The sequence below is a fragment of the Rhinolophus hipposideros genome (assembly GCF_964194185.1).
Source record: "Rhinolophus hipposideros genome assembly, chromosome: 5".
NCBI classification, from domain to species: Eukaryota; Metazoa; Chordata; class Mammalia; order Chiroptera; family Rhinolophidae; genus Rhinolophus; species Rhinolophus hipposideros.
The window spans coordinates 81,460,026-81,474,603 of NC_138051.1; the positions used below are offsets into that span (position 1 = coordinate 81,460,026).

The 14,578-nt window shown below is 49.0% G+C and overlaps 1 protein-coding gene across 23 annotated transcripts in view; it reads left to right on the plus strand.

Annotated features, from left to right (window-relative positions):
• Window positions 1–879: 879 nt before the first annotated feature.
• Window positions 880–14,578, plus strand: part of NRXN3 (neurexin 3) — a 1,519,061-nt gene continuing 1,505,362 nt past the window's right edge. For all 23 annotated transcript variants that reach the window (XR_013993472.1, XR_013993473.1, XR_013993474.1 and 20 more), the window contains exon 1: window positions 880–1,156. The gene's annotated coding sequence lies outside the window, so the exon portion shown is untranslated. The remainder of the gene's footprint in view (window positions 1,157–14,578) is intronic.

Genomic DNA, 14,578 nt, shown 5'->3' on the forward strand with positions numbered 1-14,578 from the left:
AACAAAACCTTGTGTGTAGTGCCACCGACTGTCATCTTTTGTTTAGGCTTGCCTGGGGAAATGTTTCCACAGACATGCACTAGTTTGGCAAAACTGGTGAGGGATTTTGAAGAGTTTGGGGGGCAGTGGAAATGCTCAGGTCCTGAACTGAGGATGTAAGCCACAGAAGCGAGCCGCCGTCCTGACCCATCGTTGCACGTGGTGTCTGCCTCCACCTCTTGGAGCTCACAGCTCCCGGGAAAGGGTTGGCTGTGCTTCCATCTGTCTTGGTGACTAGGAGCCCCTGGAGGGAAAGCCCCCTTTGTCACCTTCATTTCTATGTCCCCATCCCTCATACGCACTGTGCCTTGTCCTAACAGGCATTCGAAATGCTTGTTGAAGGAGTGGACTTGTGTCCTAGTTACAGCTCTAACCTCCACCAGATGTGCAAGGATTGCCCTGATTTCGCAAGGAGGAACAACCACTCAGGGAAACTGAGGTACCCTGCTAGGTCAGGGTCCGCTCCACTTCCTCAGTCTGCGATGAGGCACATGCGTCCTCAGCAGTGAGAAGTGGCTTGGTCTACTGAAGCTGTAGCTGAGGATTTTGTCTTTTATTTTTAATTCCTGCTCCAGTTCTAGCCAAGAGCCTTCCTCAAGCTGGGGTGAGGGGAGAACTGAGCTCCTGACACTGCCTCTCCGTCTTAGGGGCCTGCAGCGCGCCCCTCCCTGATGATATCTTCACAGCTGTTTGCAAAACAGTCAGGGAGGAGGTGAAGCCCTGAGCCAGGCAGACTGGCTGTCTCTTTAAATGCCGGGGTCTGTGTGGCAGAGGGAGGGGCCGGCTCTGGAGTGCGTGAAATTCCTGGGCTCCTCCGGCAGTCTCAGGCTCAGAGCTCAGCCCTACACATCTCTTGCATGCCACTCACTGAGAGGGAGAGGCGAGCGTGTCCTCCTCTCTCGCAGCGCCAGCATCTCCAGCCACCAAGGACTTGCTTTTCGCACCTCCAACACCCACCTCCCTTCTTCCCTGCCACTCCCTCCCAGAGAGAGAGAGAAAGAAACGGAGAGAGAAAGATTCTGGAATTTGAACCTTCCCAAAGAGGAGACATACCCAGCAAACTCAGTTGATTAAACATCAAACAAACAGATCCCAAATCTTCTGTTCAACTGGAAAGGTAAGATTTGGGGAGAAAGGATGACCGGCGGGATGAGAAACAACTCAAGGTTCTTGTTCGTTCTGGGAGGCAGTTGCTCCGAGAGGGTAGAAGTTTTCAGCTGGGAGCGACCAACCTAGATTTTTTTTCTGAATGTTGGATCGGAGAGCCTTGGCTGACCATGGGAATGGCTTTCCAACTGCCTTTCGTGTCTTACAGTTTCTCCTGGAAGTTGGGTCCTTTTGCTCCAGGTGTTCAAAAAGTCAGAGAATGTTTTAGATATTTTATTACTTAAAAAAAAAATCTTTCTCCTATTTCCTTGGATTGTTAGCCTGAAATGATGTGTGTCCATCACTTCATTTTGGGCACATACTTTTTTTGGCATTTTGTAGCTACTTTCCTCCTCCTCATTATTATTATTATTTTTTTTCTGGGGAAGGGGCTGATTCAGAAAAGGGACAGTCTGAGGATCACAAGAAGACAAAATTGAATTGAAACAGGGATTTCCCTAGCTGTTGAGGAAATGAAGTGTGTACGTGTGTGTCTGAGTGTGATTTTTTTTGGGGGGGGGGAGGAGAGAGTATGAGGAGGTGGTTCTTGAGCCTGACGGTCCTCGTTGGACTCCCGTTGTCTTTTTGTGAAGGTGGGAATACTTGGAGAAGGTGAAAAGGGAGTGTGTGTGAGTGTGTGTATGAGCGTGTGCACTTCTGTTTGGATCGGTTACAAGGGAATCTTCCTCCTCTGCCTTCCATTTGTTTATATTAATGATTTAGTAGCAGGCTTGCCTGAAAACTTCCACTCCGCGTAAGCACTGTGGGTTTTGCAAGCTCTCAGTGACCTTAGAGGCTGGCTCCATGTATTTGTTTTTTTCAAGGCATTGTGTGGTACCCAGAGTTTCAGCTCTTTCCCTCTCTGTTTTTTAACCACAAAACTTCACTGTTTTAGAAATATCTTTCTGATGACAAGGGGAAAAAAAAAATCTGTCCCACTCCTCCCCCCCCCATCCCTTCCTAGGCCAGTGATGTAATACCAACCTATGGGCTCGGCTGCTTTGCAGGTGACTTTCCCTGTGATTACTTGTTAAAAAAATAAATTTCTCCCTCCTTCCATTAAATGCCTTCCTCTTTTGATTTGAATGTAGAAATATTGTCATGCAGTGAAAAAATTATATTTTTTCTAACCATTGGTGTTTAGGTAAAGTAGGATTCTTCTCCCCTGATCATTATTTAAAAAATTTTTTTTTTTTTTTTTAATGCAAAGGTCAGAGAGCATCCAGAGTGAGTCTAGGATGGAGCAAGACATAGTCTGACCAAATAGGAGAACTGGGAGAGGAGGAACTGTCATCTCCCGCTTCCTTCGGTCATTCCCGCTTGGGGAGATAGTTTTCTTTTACTACCACTATCCACTAATATTCTGAATTCTTTCTCTGCTCTGGGTCTTGTCGATGGCCCTGGGAGGGAGAGGGACACACCTTGTCACACCTGGAAGACGGTGTAGTTTCAGGGGTCAGATGACCGTTTGCCTTTGTGATGAAGGTTCCAATGGAAATTTGAACTCCTAGCGTGCTGGGTGACTCCATACCCAGGACAGTCTATCTGGGGGCACCTGGAGGTTAGGTCCGGGGAGCCCGAAGAACTAGTCCTTTATGAATTTGCTGTTGTGGCTAGAGCCTCCCTTTATCGTTCAAGGGCTTCTGCATCGTTTCTCAAGTTAAAATGGTCCCGCTGGTTATGATGGGCAAGTTTACCTAAGGGCTACTGGGTACGTGGTGGAAGGATGGAGGGGAGAGAGACGTAACAAGGCTGGTATTATTGTTGTTTTTAATCTTCTGGTTTAATCTGCCTAAGTCATATAGAGGCAAACGACATTTCAGATGGGTGCTGGTTGTGCAGAGATATTCCTATTGTTAGAATTTTTTTTTTTTTTTTTTTTTTTTGGTTGGGGAGTGGAGAGTAAGGGCTCTTGGCCCATTTTCTGCAGGCTGGGGTTCATCCTGTGAGCCAGTCTTCCTTCTGGAAGAGGGGGGAAAAGGCTGGACGCTGGAAGTTCGCTATCAAAGTGAGCAACAGGGCTGGGTTAATTTTTTTAAAACAACCGGACTGTGCGAATGCCCTTTTCTGGAGCTTTCCGGCCCTTTCTAGTGAAATAATTTTTAAAAATTGCTTCTTAAGACGAAGGGGCCAGAAATCAAAGGGATTCTAGATTCTGAGAGACAACTACGTCTTTGCTTCTCTGGTAGCTCCCTATTATTAATTATTGGGGGTTTGACGGTGGTCTGGCCTCCTTTTCTGGTGATTTCTTTTCAATGCTGTGTCTAACTGAATATGTTGATGATTTGCTGCTTATATAAGGGAAAGGGTGTATCGAGGTGGGTTGATGCTTGGTTTTGAGATCGGCTACTGAGATTGGGTGACGGTTGGTGTGTTTGTCGATGTGCATGGTAGGAAGGTCTTTTCTTATGGGTGGTGGGGACTAGGGGATGGCTGGAAATTGTAGATTGGATGCTACAGCGAATGGAGACATGAAGGGAGATGGAGGTGAGGTCGGAAGTCACTGGTTTGCAGAATTTCTGCCCTGCATCCCCCTTTCTCTCGCTCCTTGGGAAAAAAAAATCCATTATCTCTAAAAACACATTATTTTTCAATTGGCCTTTTAGAGAAAAAAAGAGAGGGAGGGGAGGGGTTAATTTGGTGAGGGGGCTTGGTTGTAATTAGCCCACTGCTGCAAAACTGAGATACAGAAATCCATCGGCACCAGCTTGGGGGGCACAGAGAGGCAGCGGAGAGATGGGGGACGGGTTGTCAGTCTTGGATGAACAGTGGAGCGGTGGGGTTGGTGTTTGGGTATTGTGTGTGTTTATGTTTCTGTGTATGTGCAATTTTTTCCACCCCACCACCACTTCTGCCATGCTCTTGCCTTCTATTTCCATACACCCTTCTCCCCTACCCGCTACACCCCCTCCCCCCTTCCTCTAGCCTATTCCATCTCGATGAGAAAATTCTGATTCTGATGGCTCTGCGGCTCTTTTTTCTTTTTCCTTTCCTTTCCTTTTTTTTTTTTTTTTGCAACACAACAGTGGTGCGATGGCCTTTCCTACATGCCACACGGATGCAGCCTTCTGATAGGAGGGCTAAGTCGGCACATCTACGCACACACTTGCACACGCTCTTGCACACACATTCTCTCTCACACAGACACGGGCAACCCTTTATGGCTGTCCCCACCCGTACTCCACCATGGCTCCTACCCACCCATCTTCGTACGGGGAATGCAGTACCATTCTCCACGTCTTCTCCCTACATCGCTCTCTTCTTCCTTTTCGCCATTATTCTTTCCTGAAAGCTGTGGTGTGTCGCAGTTCATGGGATTAGCATGTTGGAGAGTCTTTGGGGGGAGGGGACCTCATGAGAAGGGGATTGGAATGGGGGTAGATGACATTAAGGATTTTTTTTCCTTTTTGCCAAATAAGCACCGGTGATAATGATCCAATTTAACCATCCGTGTAATATGTTTGCGGCACATCAGAGGAAGGTTACCCAGGGAAAGCAGAGTCTGGACTGGGTTACCTCTGGGGAGATTTGATGTCTGGCCAGTAGAGACACAGACCCCCCTGCCCCCTACACCCACACATATGTACGCTCTCTCACACACCCCAACACACACAGCTCTGCTCAGTGGGCTGTGTCAAGCCAGAGGGCACTGCAGAATATCCCGGAGTTGTCGTGGTTCATTGGAAGGACGGAGTGATGTCTTTGTCCTACCCAGCTCTCGCTCTATGGATGTCGTCTTGTTTTGAGATTCTTGGTGGCCTGTGTGTTGCCTTTGGGTGGGGGCAGGAGTGGTGTTTGTGTTGGTCCAGCGCCGTTGTGCCTCCAATTGGACACCATGGGATTGTCACCGCTGTGCGGGCGGTTCACGCAGGAGGCTGCCTGCCTGTGTGCTGCGTGAGTGCGCTTTTTGGACATGTACATGCGAGTGGCTCTGGAGGGGTGTGGGGGTGACAGGGAAGGGAAGCTTACCTTCCCTCACTCGGAGTGGGAGGAAGGCAAAAAGCAGAGATGTTGGGGTGTGGGGAGAGAGGGCAATGGAGCTTTCAGGGTAGTTGAGAAGAGGGTGGAACAGGGAGAAGCTGCTCCGGTCCCCAGCGGGAAGACTGTATGAGATCCCCACGGCCCCCAGGCAAGCCCGTGGGCGGATGCAGACTGACGGTGGGCGAGATTGAGGGTTTCCCCTGCCACCTCGGGAGCCCTGGCAGAGCGTGGGAGAATGGTCCTGCTCTCCACGGCGTCAGCCACCTTTGGGTGGCTCGGCCTCACGGAGGCTGCATCCCCAAGGAGCTGCAGCTGCCCTCAGCCAGGGCAGCAGCCTGAGTCCCAGTGTTGTCCTGGGCTCTGGCTGCCTTAACTAAAACAGACGCCATTTTCCTTCTCCTTTGGCTAAAGGTGTGTCCGTCTTTATTAGCAATTATGCATGAAATTGGGAAAGATTTTGCCTCAAAAGAAAGGAAAATCCTCAGAGCAAGATGCTGATTGTCCTAGGTTGCTGACATCCCTCTCTCTTTCTGGGGCTGACCTTGGAGAGTTAGGGAGAAAGTGTTACGTCATTGCCAGAGAAAGGGAAGAAATGGGGAGTAGGATGCCTTAGGGGTGAATTATTGTGCCGAACACAGAGAAGAGAATGCTCTTGGGACCCCCTGGTGCGTGCTCCTTACGTGACCCCCTTGCGTGGATGGGAGAAGTGCCCCTTCCAAAGCTCACCACTGTGAGAAATACGCAGCCAACCTGGCGCGTAGGTCCCTGCTGTGGTCAGGCCCTGTCTTTGCCTGGCACGATGTGCTGGGGGAAGAGCGGAGGAGCTGCAGCTCTGACACTTGAAGCCGCCCTGGCTGCTCTGCAGATGACCAAGGGCCGTGGTGTGGCTGGGCCAGCCACAGGTGGCAGTACTGGGCTCTGGCAGGGGCTGTGTGTGGGGCCTGCTCCTCGCTCCCGCCCACAGGGCTCTGCCCAAGTGATACCTCCTCACAGAGGCTTCTCCTGGCTGGCTTTCTAAAATAGCCCCCTCACTCCAACCCCCAGCCACTTTCCAGCCCATTACCCTGCCTTTAATTCTAATCAGCTAATCACCGCCTAACAGTCTGTTGTGTACTGAGGTGCTAAAGTGATCTTGTCTGTCTCCCACTCTGGAATGCAAACTCCAGGAGGTCAGGGACTCTGTCCACTTTCATTCATTGCAGTGGTTTCAGTGCCTAGGATATTTCCGCGGCACATAGTTGCTGCTCAACAAATATGTGTTGATTGGAGAAAAGAACCATATGGGTTTGGTGTTGGGGTTCTCTTTTCTTCTCCGGCACCTTGGGGTCTGTCTTTTGGGAAAGCTGAACTTTGCCTCTGGCTGTCTCATTGCTGTCTGCAAGTCCCAGATCTTGGAGGAATTGCAAAGTGCTAAGCTTTCTGAGTTCAATAGAAAGGTCTTCTCCATGCCGGTCACATGATTCTGCCTCCTTCTCAATCTCACTAATATTAGTAGTCAATATCATCATAGTAGTCGTAACCGTAGTGATATTAGTGATAAAGTTATCATTTCTGAGGTACTTAAGCAATACCAAGTTGTTGTTTTTCTTACATTCAGTACCTCATTTAATTGTTCAAACGACTCAATGCAGTCTACCAGTACTATTAATACCTGCCCTTGACAGCAGAGGAGACAGACTTAAACTTCCATAAAGTAAGCTAGATCAAGGGTTTGAACTCAGATGTGTCTTATTCCAAAGCCCAAGTTTGTGATTCTTACATTATGCTGTTAGAGGTACAGGGAGATGAACCATCATCTCCTTCGGGGCCCTCCAATACAGATGAGAAAACTGAAGTCTAGAGAGATTAAATGCCTTGTCCATATGCCAAGTTTGATCGCGAGACAAAGCTGGAACCCCGGTGTCCTGGCTGTCCCGGCAGGGCTCTTTGCACATCATGCTGCCTATGGGATGTGCACCCTCTCTCAAAGGGTATTGTGCTGGTGGCAACTGAGGTCCCCTCTCAGTTCTCCTGCCTCCGTCAGAGGGGAGTCGGATCTTGGTGAGGCTGTGCCTCTAGAGGGCAGACTTGACCCCTACAGAGCTATACTCCAAGGTCACTGGAGTCACTGAGTGCTGATCAAGGTCATCCTCTGTGTGTGCTGGAGGAGGAGACCCCCGTGGGGTGTTCTGGGTTCTCAATCCCATGTATCCCTGCGCATCGAGGTGATTCTCAGATAGAGCAGGGCCTCCACTCAGAGAGCCACACACCTGGTGTCTGGATCCTGATGCCCTGGGAGCTTGAGTGCATCTCCCGGACTGGCTTTGCCCTTATTTCCCAGACACCAGCCTCAGTGTGTTTCGTTTTTCCAGAGGCTGGCTGGGGAGTGTGATGTCATGAAATGTGGGTGAAGGGCCCCTACTAGTTCTTCTGATCCACCTTTGGTGTTGGCTTTGACCTTGAATTGGGGAGGGGTTAGTCATTCTAGCTGTGTGTGTGTGTGTGTGTGTGTGTGTTGCAGGGGTCAGGGTGTAGGGGGCAAAGGGGCTAGAGTAAAGTGGATTCTCAGGACCGGGAAGCCTTACCTTTTGTCAGGACCTTGATATAGGGCATGAAGCCATTTCTATATGACCTTGAGATGGAATGACCAGATGCCCTGGTTTGTAAAGACAGTTCCTATTTAGGCCTTTGTCCTAGTGTAATCATGAACTCTCAGAAGTGCCCTGGTTTGGATGATAAAATATATGATCATCCTTCTTTAAGATGACTTCACCCACTTTCTGTTAATGGTATGGAGAGAGGTAAGAGGCATGCCAGAGAGGGAAACCCAGTTTTAGGGCAAGCAAGTGGCTAAGAGTAGAACCTTTTTCTACAGATACTTCCACTTCTCCCGTTGAAAAGATTAAGACCTGAATCTTCTGACTACTCCCACTACCAACACACTACGGCTACTAACTTAAGTACTCTTACTGTAACTCCCCCTCGCGAACATGCGAGTCCTGACTGTGCCAGATACTATTCTAAGGACTAGACATGCATTATCTCACCTAATCTTCCCACAACTCTATGAGGTGTAGGCACTGTTATCATCTCTGTGTTACAAAAAAGAAACTGAGACCTAAAGAAATTAAATAACATGGCCAAGGTCACGCAGGTGGGAAGTAGCAAGGTCATGATTCAAACGCAGTGCGCCGGGCTCCGAAGCCTCTGGTCTTTAACCACTGTGTCACACCAGCCTGTGGGCCATTCTTCCCCAAGTTCTTAGCGTTGCCCGCATATGTTGAGCAGTCTGGCTCACAACCCTGGGACCTGCTGAAGATGTTTCTGCCTGTCAGAGGCATGTAAAGTTTAAGGAGAGGAAGCTGCTGGCCCATCGGTGGTGCTGCTGGTTGTCTTTTGGATGGCACTTTGGAAACCTTGTTTCCCATGATATCTCAGGTATCTTCTTCACTGCTCAGGCACCTTGTCAGAGAAGGCTAGGTTGTTTGGGATGGGGGTGGGTTGGCAGAAGGCAGAGAACCAGCAGCCTGTCTATCTCTGCTTTGCTCTGTGGCCCTGGTCCCTGATGGGCCAACACTCCCCATGGCCCTCGCAATAGGGCCGGGCCCTCGGTGAAAGATTCAGTGAATGGACACTCATCTAGCATGGCTGTTAGCAGAGCAGCATGTTCTGCTTTATTTCCTTTAAATGCGTAGTGTCCTCATTTGACCAATGAGGAAACCATGGGTCAGTGGGGTTAGATAGCTTGTCTAGGACCACACCAGTGAGATGGAGCTGACCCTGGATCCAAGCTTGAGTCTGACTCCAGAATTCATGCTGTTTCTGACACCTTGCATGGCTCTCTACGCTGAACCGTGGAGAAGAGGGGGTAGGAGTTAGAGCATCTAAAATGGGGGCTAGAGGAGAAAATTTTCCAGGGAGAGGGTTTTAGGCGAGCTCTGAGGTCTGAGGGCTAGAGAGGACCCAGGGGCTCATTCTAGTCAGTCACCCCTAGACCTTCTTCCCTTCTCCAGCTGTTGACTCCTCAGTTGGATGAGTGCTGGTTCTGGCTGGAGAAAAGGGGAAGATGGGACCCTCTGCGGCCTCACAGGTGGAGGCTGGGCTGTACAGAAGGAGGTGGCTCATTCCTCCCATGGAGCAGTGATTTATGTACTGACACCGGCTTCCTCCTTCCCCGTATCTGTTATAGCATCAAGGATAAGAAGGGATGGGTAGTCTCTCTGCCTAGAGACAGGGAGAGAGGAAACACAGAGAGAAGAAGCCGAGACCCCCCCAGGCTGAGGAGTCTAGGGAGAAAAGGTGCCGTTTCCTTGGTTCAGAGGCAGGGAAGAGAAGAGCATTTAAGTGACTGAAGGGACGGTCTGCAGCCCCCAAGCTGACCTGCATTAGCTTCATTGCAGTCCCATTGAAGACTGTGTTTATTTTTCCAATAATGTGTTAATTAAACATCGATTTCCGGGTGGAGGAAAGGGAATTGGATTGCTAGAGCTAAATGGAGTGAGGAGGATGGGGAGCTGGTGCGAGGGGCCCCAAACTGGAGTCAGCATTCTTTAGCATCGCCAGGAGGGACAGGCGAGAGGGCCGGGGCTGCTGCTTCTCCTGGCTCCACGTTTGGAATCGCCAGCTCCCCAAGAGCCTTCAGGAGTCATCTTTTCTACCCCATGGCTGCCAGAGCGGATGGTTAGGGCTCTGCCGAACCTCAATAAACCGCATCTGGGGTTTATTGAGTGACCCTGGGCTAGGCCTTGTGTTGTCAATCCACATAAATTGGTTCATGGGTTCTTTAAGTGAATGTGCAGTAGTACTTTCATACCCCTGCTTTGGAGATGAGGAAACTGAGGCTCAGAGAAGTCAAGTCGCAAGTTCAAGACTGAAGAGCTAGACAATCTTGACAAGGAAAGAGGCCCTAGAGGAGTAGGAGATACCCGAGGCTGGCAGAATAGCCGACAATGGTCCAAGACCCTCTAAAGGAAGAAAAGAAAAGAATGAAGCATCTAACAAGCAACCAAAAGAGCCATTTGATATTTTATCGTTGGCTGAGTTGACTGAGCTTTTACTATGTGCCAGCAGCTGTGTTAAGTGCTTTGTACATAAAGTTGTGAGGATACAGTGAACAAGTGTCGGGTTATGTTATTCCCGTTTTCCTGATGAGGAAGGTGGGGCTTGGGAAGTTAACTACCGTGTTTCCCCGAAAACAAGACCTAATCAGACTGTCAGCTCTAATGCGTCTTTTGGAGCAAAAATTAATGTAAGACCCACTCTTATTTTACTATAAGACCAGGTATAATATAATATAATATAATATAATATAATATAATATAATATAATATAATATAATATAAAAGACCGGGTCTCATATTAATTTTTGCCCCAAAAGACGCATTAGAGCTGATGGCCCGGCTGGGTCCTATTGTCGGGGAAACACGGTCACTTGCCTGAGGTTGCAGAGTTGGTAAGTGGTTGAGCTGGGACACAACTTCAGGCAGGAGGACTTTGGGACATCTTTCCCGCTGTGTCATTGCCTCATACACCCCGAGGACACTGGTGCCTGCTCAGCAGGTCACCTATAACTTACAGGAGGTAACGACGGGGAGCTTTTAGGTGAATCCTCTGACCAGATCCTGTGCCCCAACACCCCAGGGTCTTGCAATGTGAGCTCCACTTCCTTTCTTTGTGTCCCTTTCTTTCTCAGCGCACGGCAGCTCAGGCTGAGCTGCTCATTGGGTGAAGGCTGTTCTGGGGTGCTGCTGGTGGTTGGAGTGTGCACTGGTGAGCTGGGAGCGGGGTGGTGAGGGTAAGTTAGAGCAGTTGTTCTCTAACTTTGCTGCATATCAGAATCACCATCTTAAAATCCCAAACCTGTGCTGCACCTCATACAAATTAAATCAGAGTCTTTAGGAGTAAGACCCAGCATCAATATAATATTTTAAAGTTCCCCATTGACTCCATCAGGCTTGCAAACTGGTGTTTCAAAACAGCCTGAGCAGCAAAGCAGGTGTCAGCAGGCTGGACCAGCTTGTTTCTAGAGTTAGGTTAGAAGTCTGGGGGAGGGGGTAATTGGTTATACACGTATGCACCCAGCCTCCAGGAGGGCAATGCTTATATCGACCTGTTCTCTTCTCAATAGAGTAACAGCTTTCAGGCTTTGGTGCATCAAAATGACTGGGGAACTTTTACAAAACGCATGTCCTCAGGCCCCACTACAGATCTGCTTTAGGAGTTCTGGGGTGGCACCTGGGAATCTGCATGAAAAGCAAACACTGTCTGTGGCTGTGCGAGATTGTGGTATCCAAGGCCAGCCCCCTGCATGCACATATGAAGTCTTCTCCTTTTGGAGGCACGAATAGGTGAGGACAGAGGCTACTGTGGTCACCTGTTGCTCCATGAGGTTTGGCCTCCTTCGCTCTGTACTGGCTGCGTGCTGCTGACACAGCAAGGCCTGTCCACCTGGCCCGGGTCTCTGCTGTCCACCACTGAACTTTGTTTAGTGCCCTGTGTGTGGGCAGCCCTGAGGCAGTAGAGGATGGTTTCAACGCAGAAATTCGGCAGGCTCCCTTCTCAGGTTTAAAAAAATCAGAGTAGCTCTCTGTACAACTTGAGTGTCCAGAAGTCTGTCAGCAGCAAACATCTCGAGTCTTCCCCGGGGATTGGTGAAACAGCTTCTCTGGGGTTCATTTTAAACTTTCCTTCCGTAGCTGTCAAAACATAGAGAAGAGTGGAGACTCGCAGAGTTGGAAGGGACCTTGGTGATTCTCCACGCTGATGCTAATATTCTGTTCATTTACTCATGCAGTTATTCACCCAACGAGATATTTACTGAACAGCTACTATATCCAGGCACAGTACTGGGAATACAGCCACAATCAAGAGAGACTCGTGGCTCAGCCCTCATGGAATTTAAGCTTGGGTGGAAGGGCAACTATTAAAGGACACAACTAATATGTAATTACAAATTATGATGAGCACACAGAAGGAAAACTACCGGGGGCTCAGGGAATTATGGAGACTTAATTTAGAACGATGGTCAGGGGGATAATGATAGCCAAAATCTATCAAGTGCTCGCTCTGTGCAGGCTTTGTAGTAAGGGCCTCACTTGTATTGCCTCATTCAATCCTCCCAATGAGTCTGAAAGGAGGTGCTATTATTGTCGTTGCCTTGTTACAGATGAAGAAGCTGAGGCACAGAGAGGTGCCCAGGCTGGGACTGAAACTGAGAGCTGGCTGGCCCTCCTCTAACATCCCTCCTCTGAGTGGGAAGGTAGCCTAGGAGGACTGGTATTAGTTTTGAGAGCTGAAGGATGAGGTGAGGGGGAGGAAACACCAGAGAAGTTAAGAAAATGCCGATAATGCCAAGGATGGATCTTAGATGCCAAGCACTGTGCGAAATGCTTTACCAGAATCATCTCACTGAATCCCCATAACAACTAGGAAAAGTGGGAATTCTTATCCCTTTTCTGCAGGTGAGGAAACAGTCTTTGAGAGGTCAAGTTCACAGGCACTGGACCCCTCTGGATTCTGCCCTGCCTGGGCTGCTTGGACCTCACCTGTTGGGTAGTGTCAGTCAGGAGAGTGGGAGATGAGGGACTTGCCCTGGAGCCCCCAGGCCTGCTTGTTCTGTGCCAGGGAGCATCCGAGGGAGGAGGACTCAAAGGACCCCTTTGGGGCATGGCTGCCCCTTGGTGCTGTGACTGTGAGGGATTTCTGTTTCTCTTCCCTCTGGGCAGAACCCCAGGCCAGCCTTCTTCTAGGTCTGTTGGCCCAGGAGCTCATAGCAAATGTTTGCCCTCCGTCCCCCTCTTCCCCCCTACCTGTCACCCCCACCCGTAAATTAGTGAGATGCTTGTCACCTGCAGTTCGTCTCTCCTCCTCTGTCTGGTGTCTTTCTGTACACCCTGCCTCTGTGTTCACCTGAGGTGGCCCTGCCCCAGAGTTGTGTAGTCCCCCTCCCCACCTCTAGCTGACCTTCACTGAGCAGAAGTGCGGTTCGCTGAGAAAGACAGGGCCTCGGTCATGCACTTGGTGTGGAGCCCGGAGGACAAGCGAGAAGACGTGGAAGAGACCGGAGACGTGTGAATGGGGCACTGATCAAATACTAAATTCCTGAAAAATTTGCCAAGACATGGAGTTCCTTTCTTCAACCTCCTTTCCCTGACCTGCGGGTGAAGGAATCTATGCAGGTGGACAGGTGCCCCCTGAGGTGAAGGCTTCTGCGTGCCCTGCCTCAGTGCTCTTCTTGGGTTTATGGGATGGTTCTGGCAAGAAGGATGCCACAAGTGGACAGGCTAGCTTTTTGTCGGTTTGGGTTTATGGGATGGTTCTGGCAAGAAGGATGCCACAAGAGGCTAGCTTTTTGTCGGCTTACCTCTCGGTCTTGGAGTAATGGGGGCCACCTTAATCCTGGGCTCTGAATCTGATGAGGCTCACACTTGAAGGCAAAATACCCGAATCCCCAGATTCTTGGAATCAAGACAAAAGGGAAGGCGGGGAAGCTTTCTTTGAGAAGGGGCGGGATGTGTGAGAGGGAAGAAGGCTGGCTTGAGTGTGGGTGGTGGATTTTGGATGACAGTCACTCTTTTTTTTTTTTGTATGTATGTGGTTATTTATCTATTTTTTTTTACAACAGTTAACTCCTTATAAAAGTGACGTAATTTTCTTATTAGTAAATAACGTATGTTCATTATAGAACATTTAGAAAATACCATAAACAAAAATAAAGTCATCTGTAAGTTCCCCCTTCAGAAACAACTAATGGGAAATTCTGATACCCGTCTTTCCAGCTTAATTTCTAAGCATCCACAATCCAGGGTTTGCTATTTCATTTTTAAAGAAGTGCATTCAGTCATTTAACAAGTACTAATTGAGCACTCACTCTGTGCCAGGCACTGAAATCACATTTTGGAAGCTGTCACACTGGCTTGAGTTTTCATTTAACGATGCATCATGAGCACTTTTCCACAACAGCCACTGAGCTTCCAGATTTAGATTTTGGGTATAATGAGGCAGTTGGCAAATTTTGGCCTCTTAGGTCTTATATTTTAAGAAGGAAGGAAGGACTGCTGAGTTTTGCTCTCCTGGCACCTAAGGCAGGCACTGTGTTAGAGTCTTTGAAAGAAAATGTATCCCTTTACCTAGGAAATAAGGAAGGGACAGAAGAAAGTTTAGAGCGTGGGGAAAATGCTAACCCTTTATTTAGCATTAGAGTCTGGGATTTCTCCAAATGAGGGGTTTGGAGAAAAGCAAATCCATTGTTCCATACAGAACGCTAGCATCTTAGAGAATGGGTAGAACATTAGAGCATGGCTAGTTCACTTTCTTCAACATAGAGGTGAGGGCCAGGAGCAGTTAAATGATTGGCTCCAGGACACAAGTAGTTGATGGCACAGCTGGGACGGGAACCTGGGGAGCTGAGCTAGGGAGAGTTGCGTGATGGTGG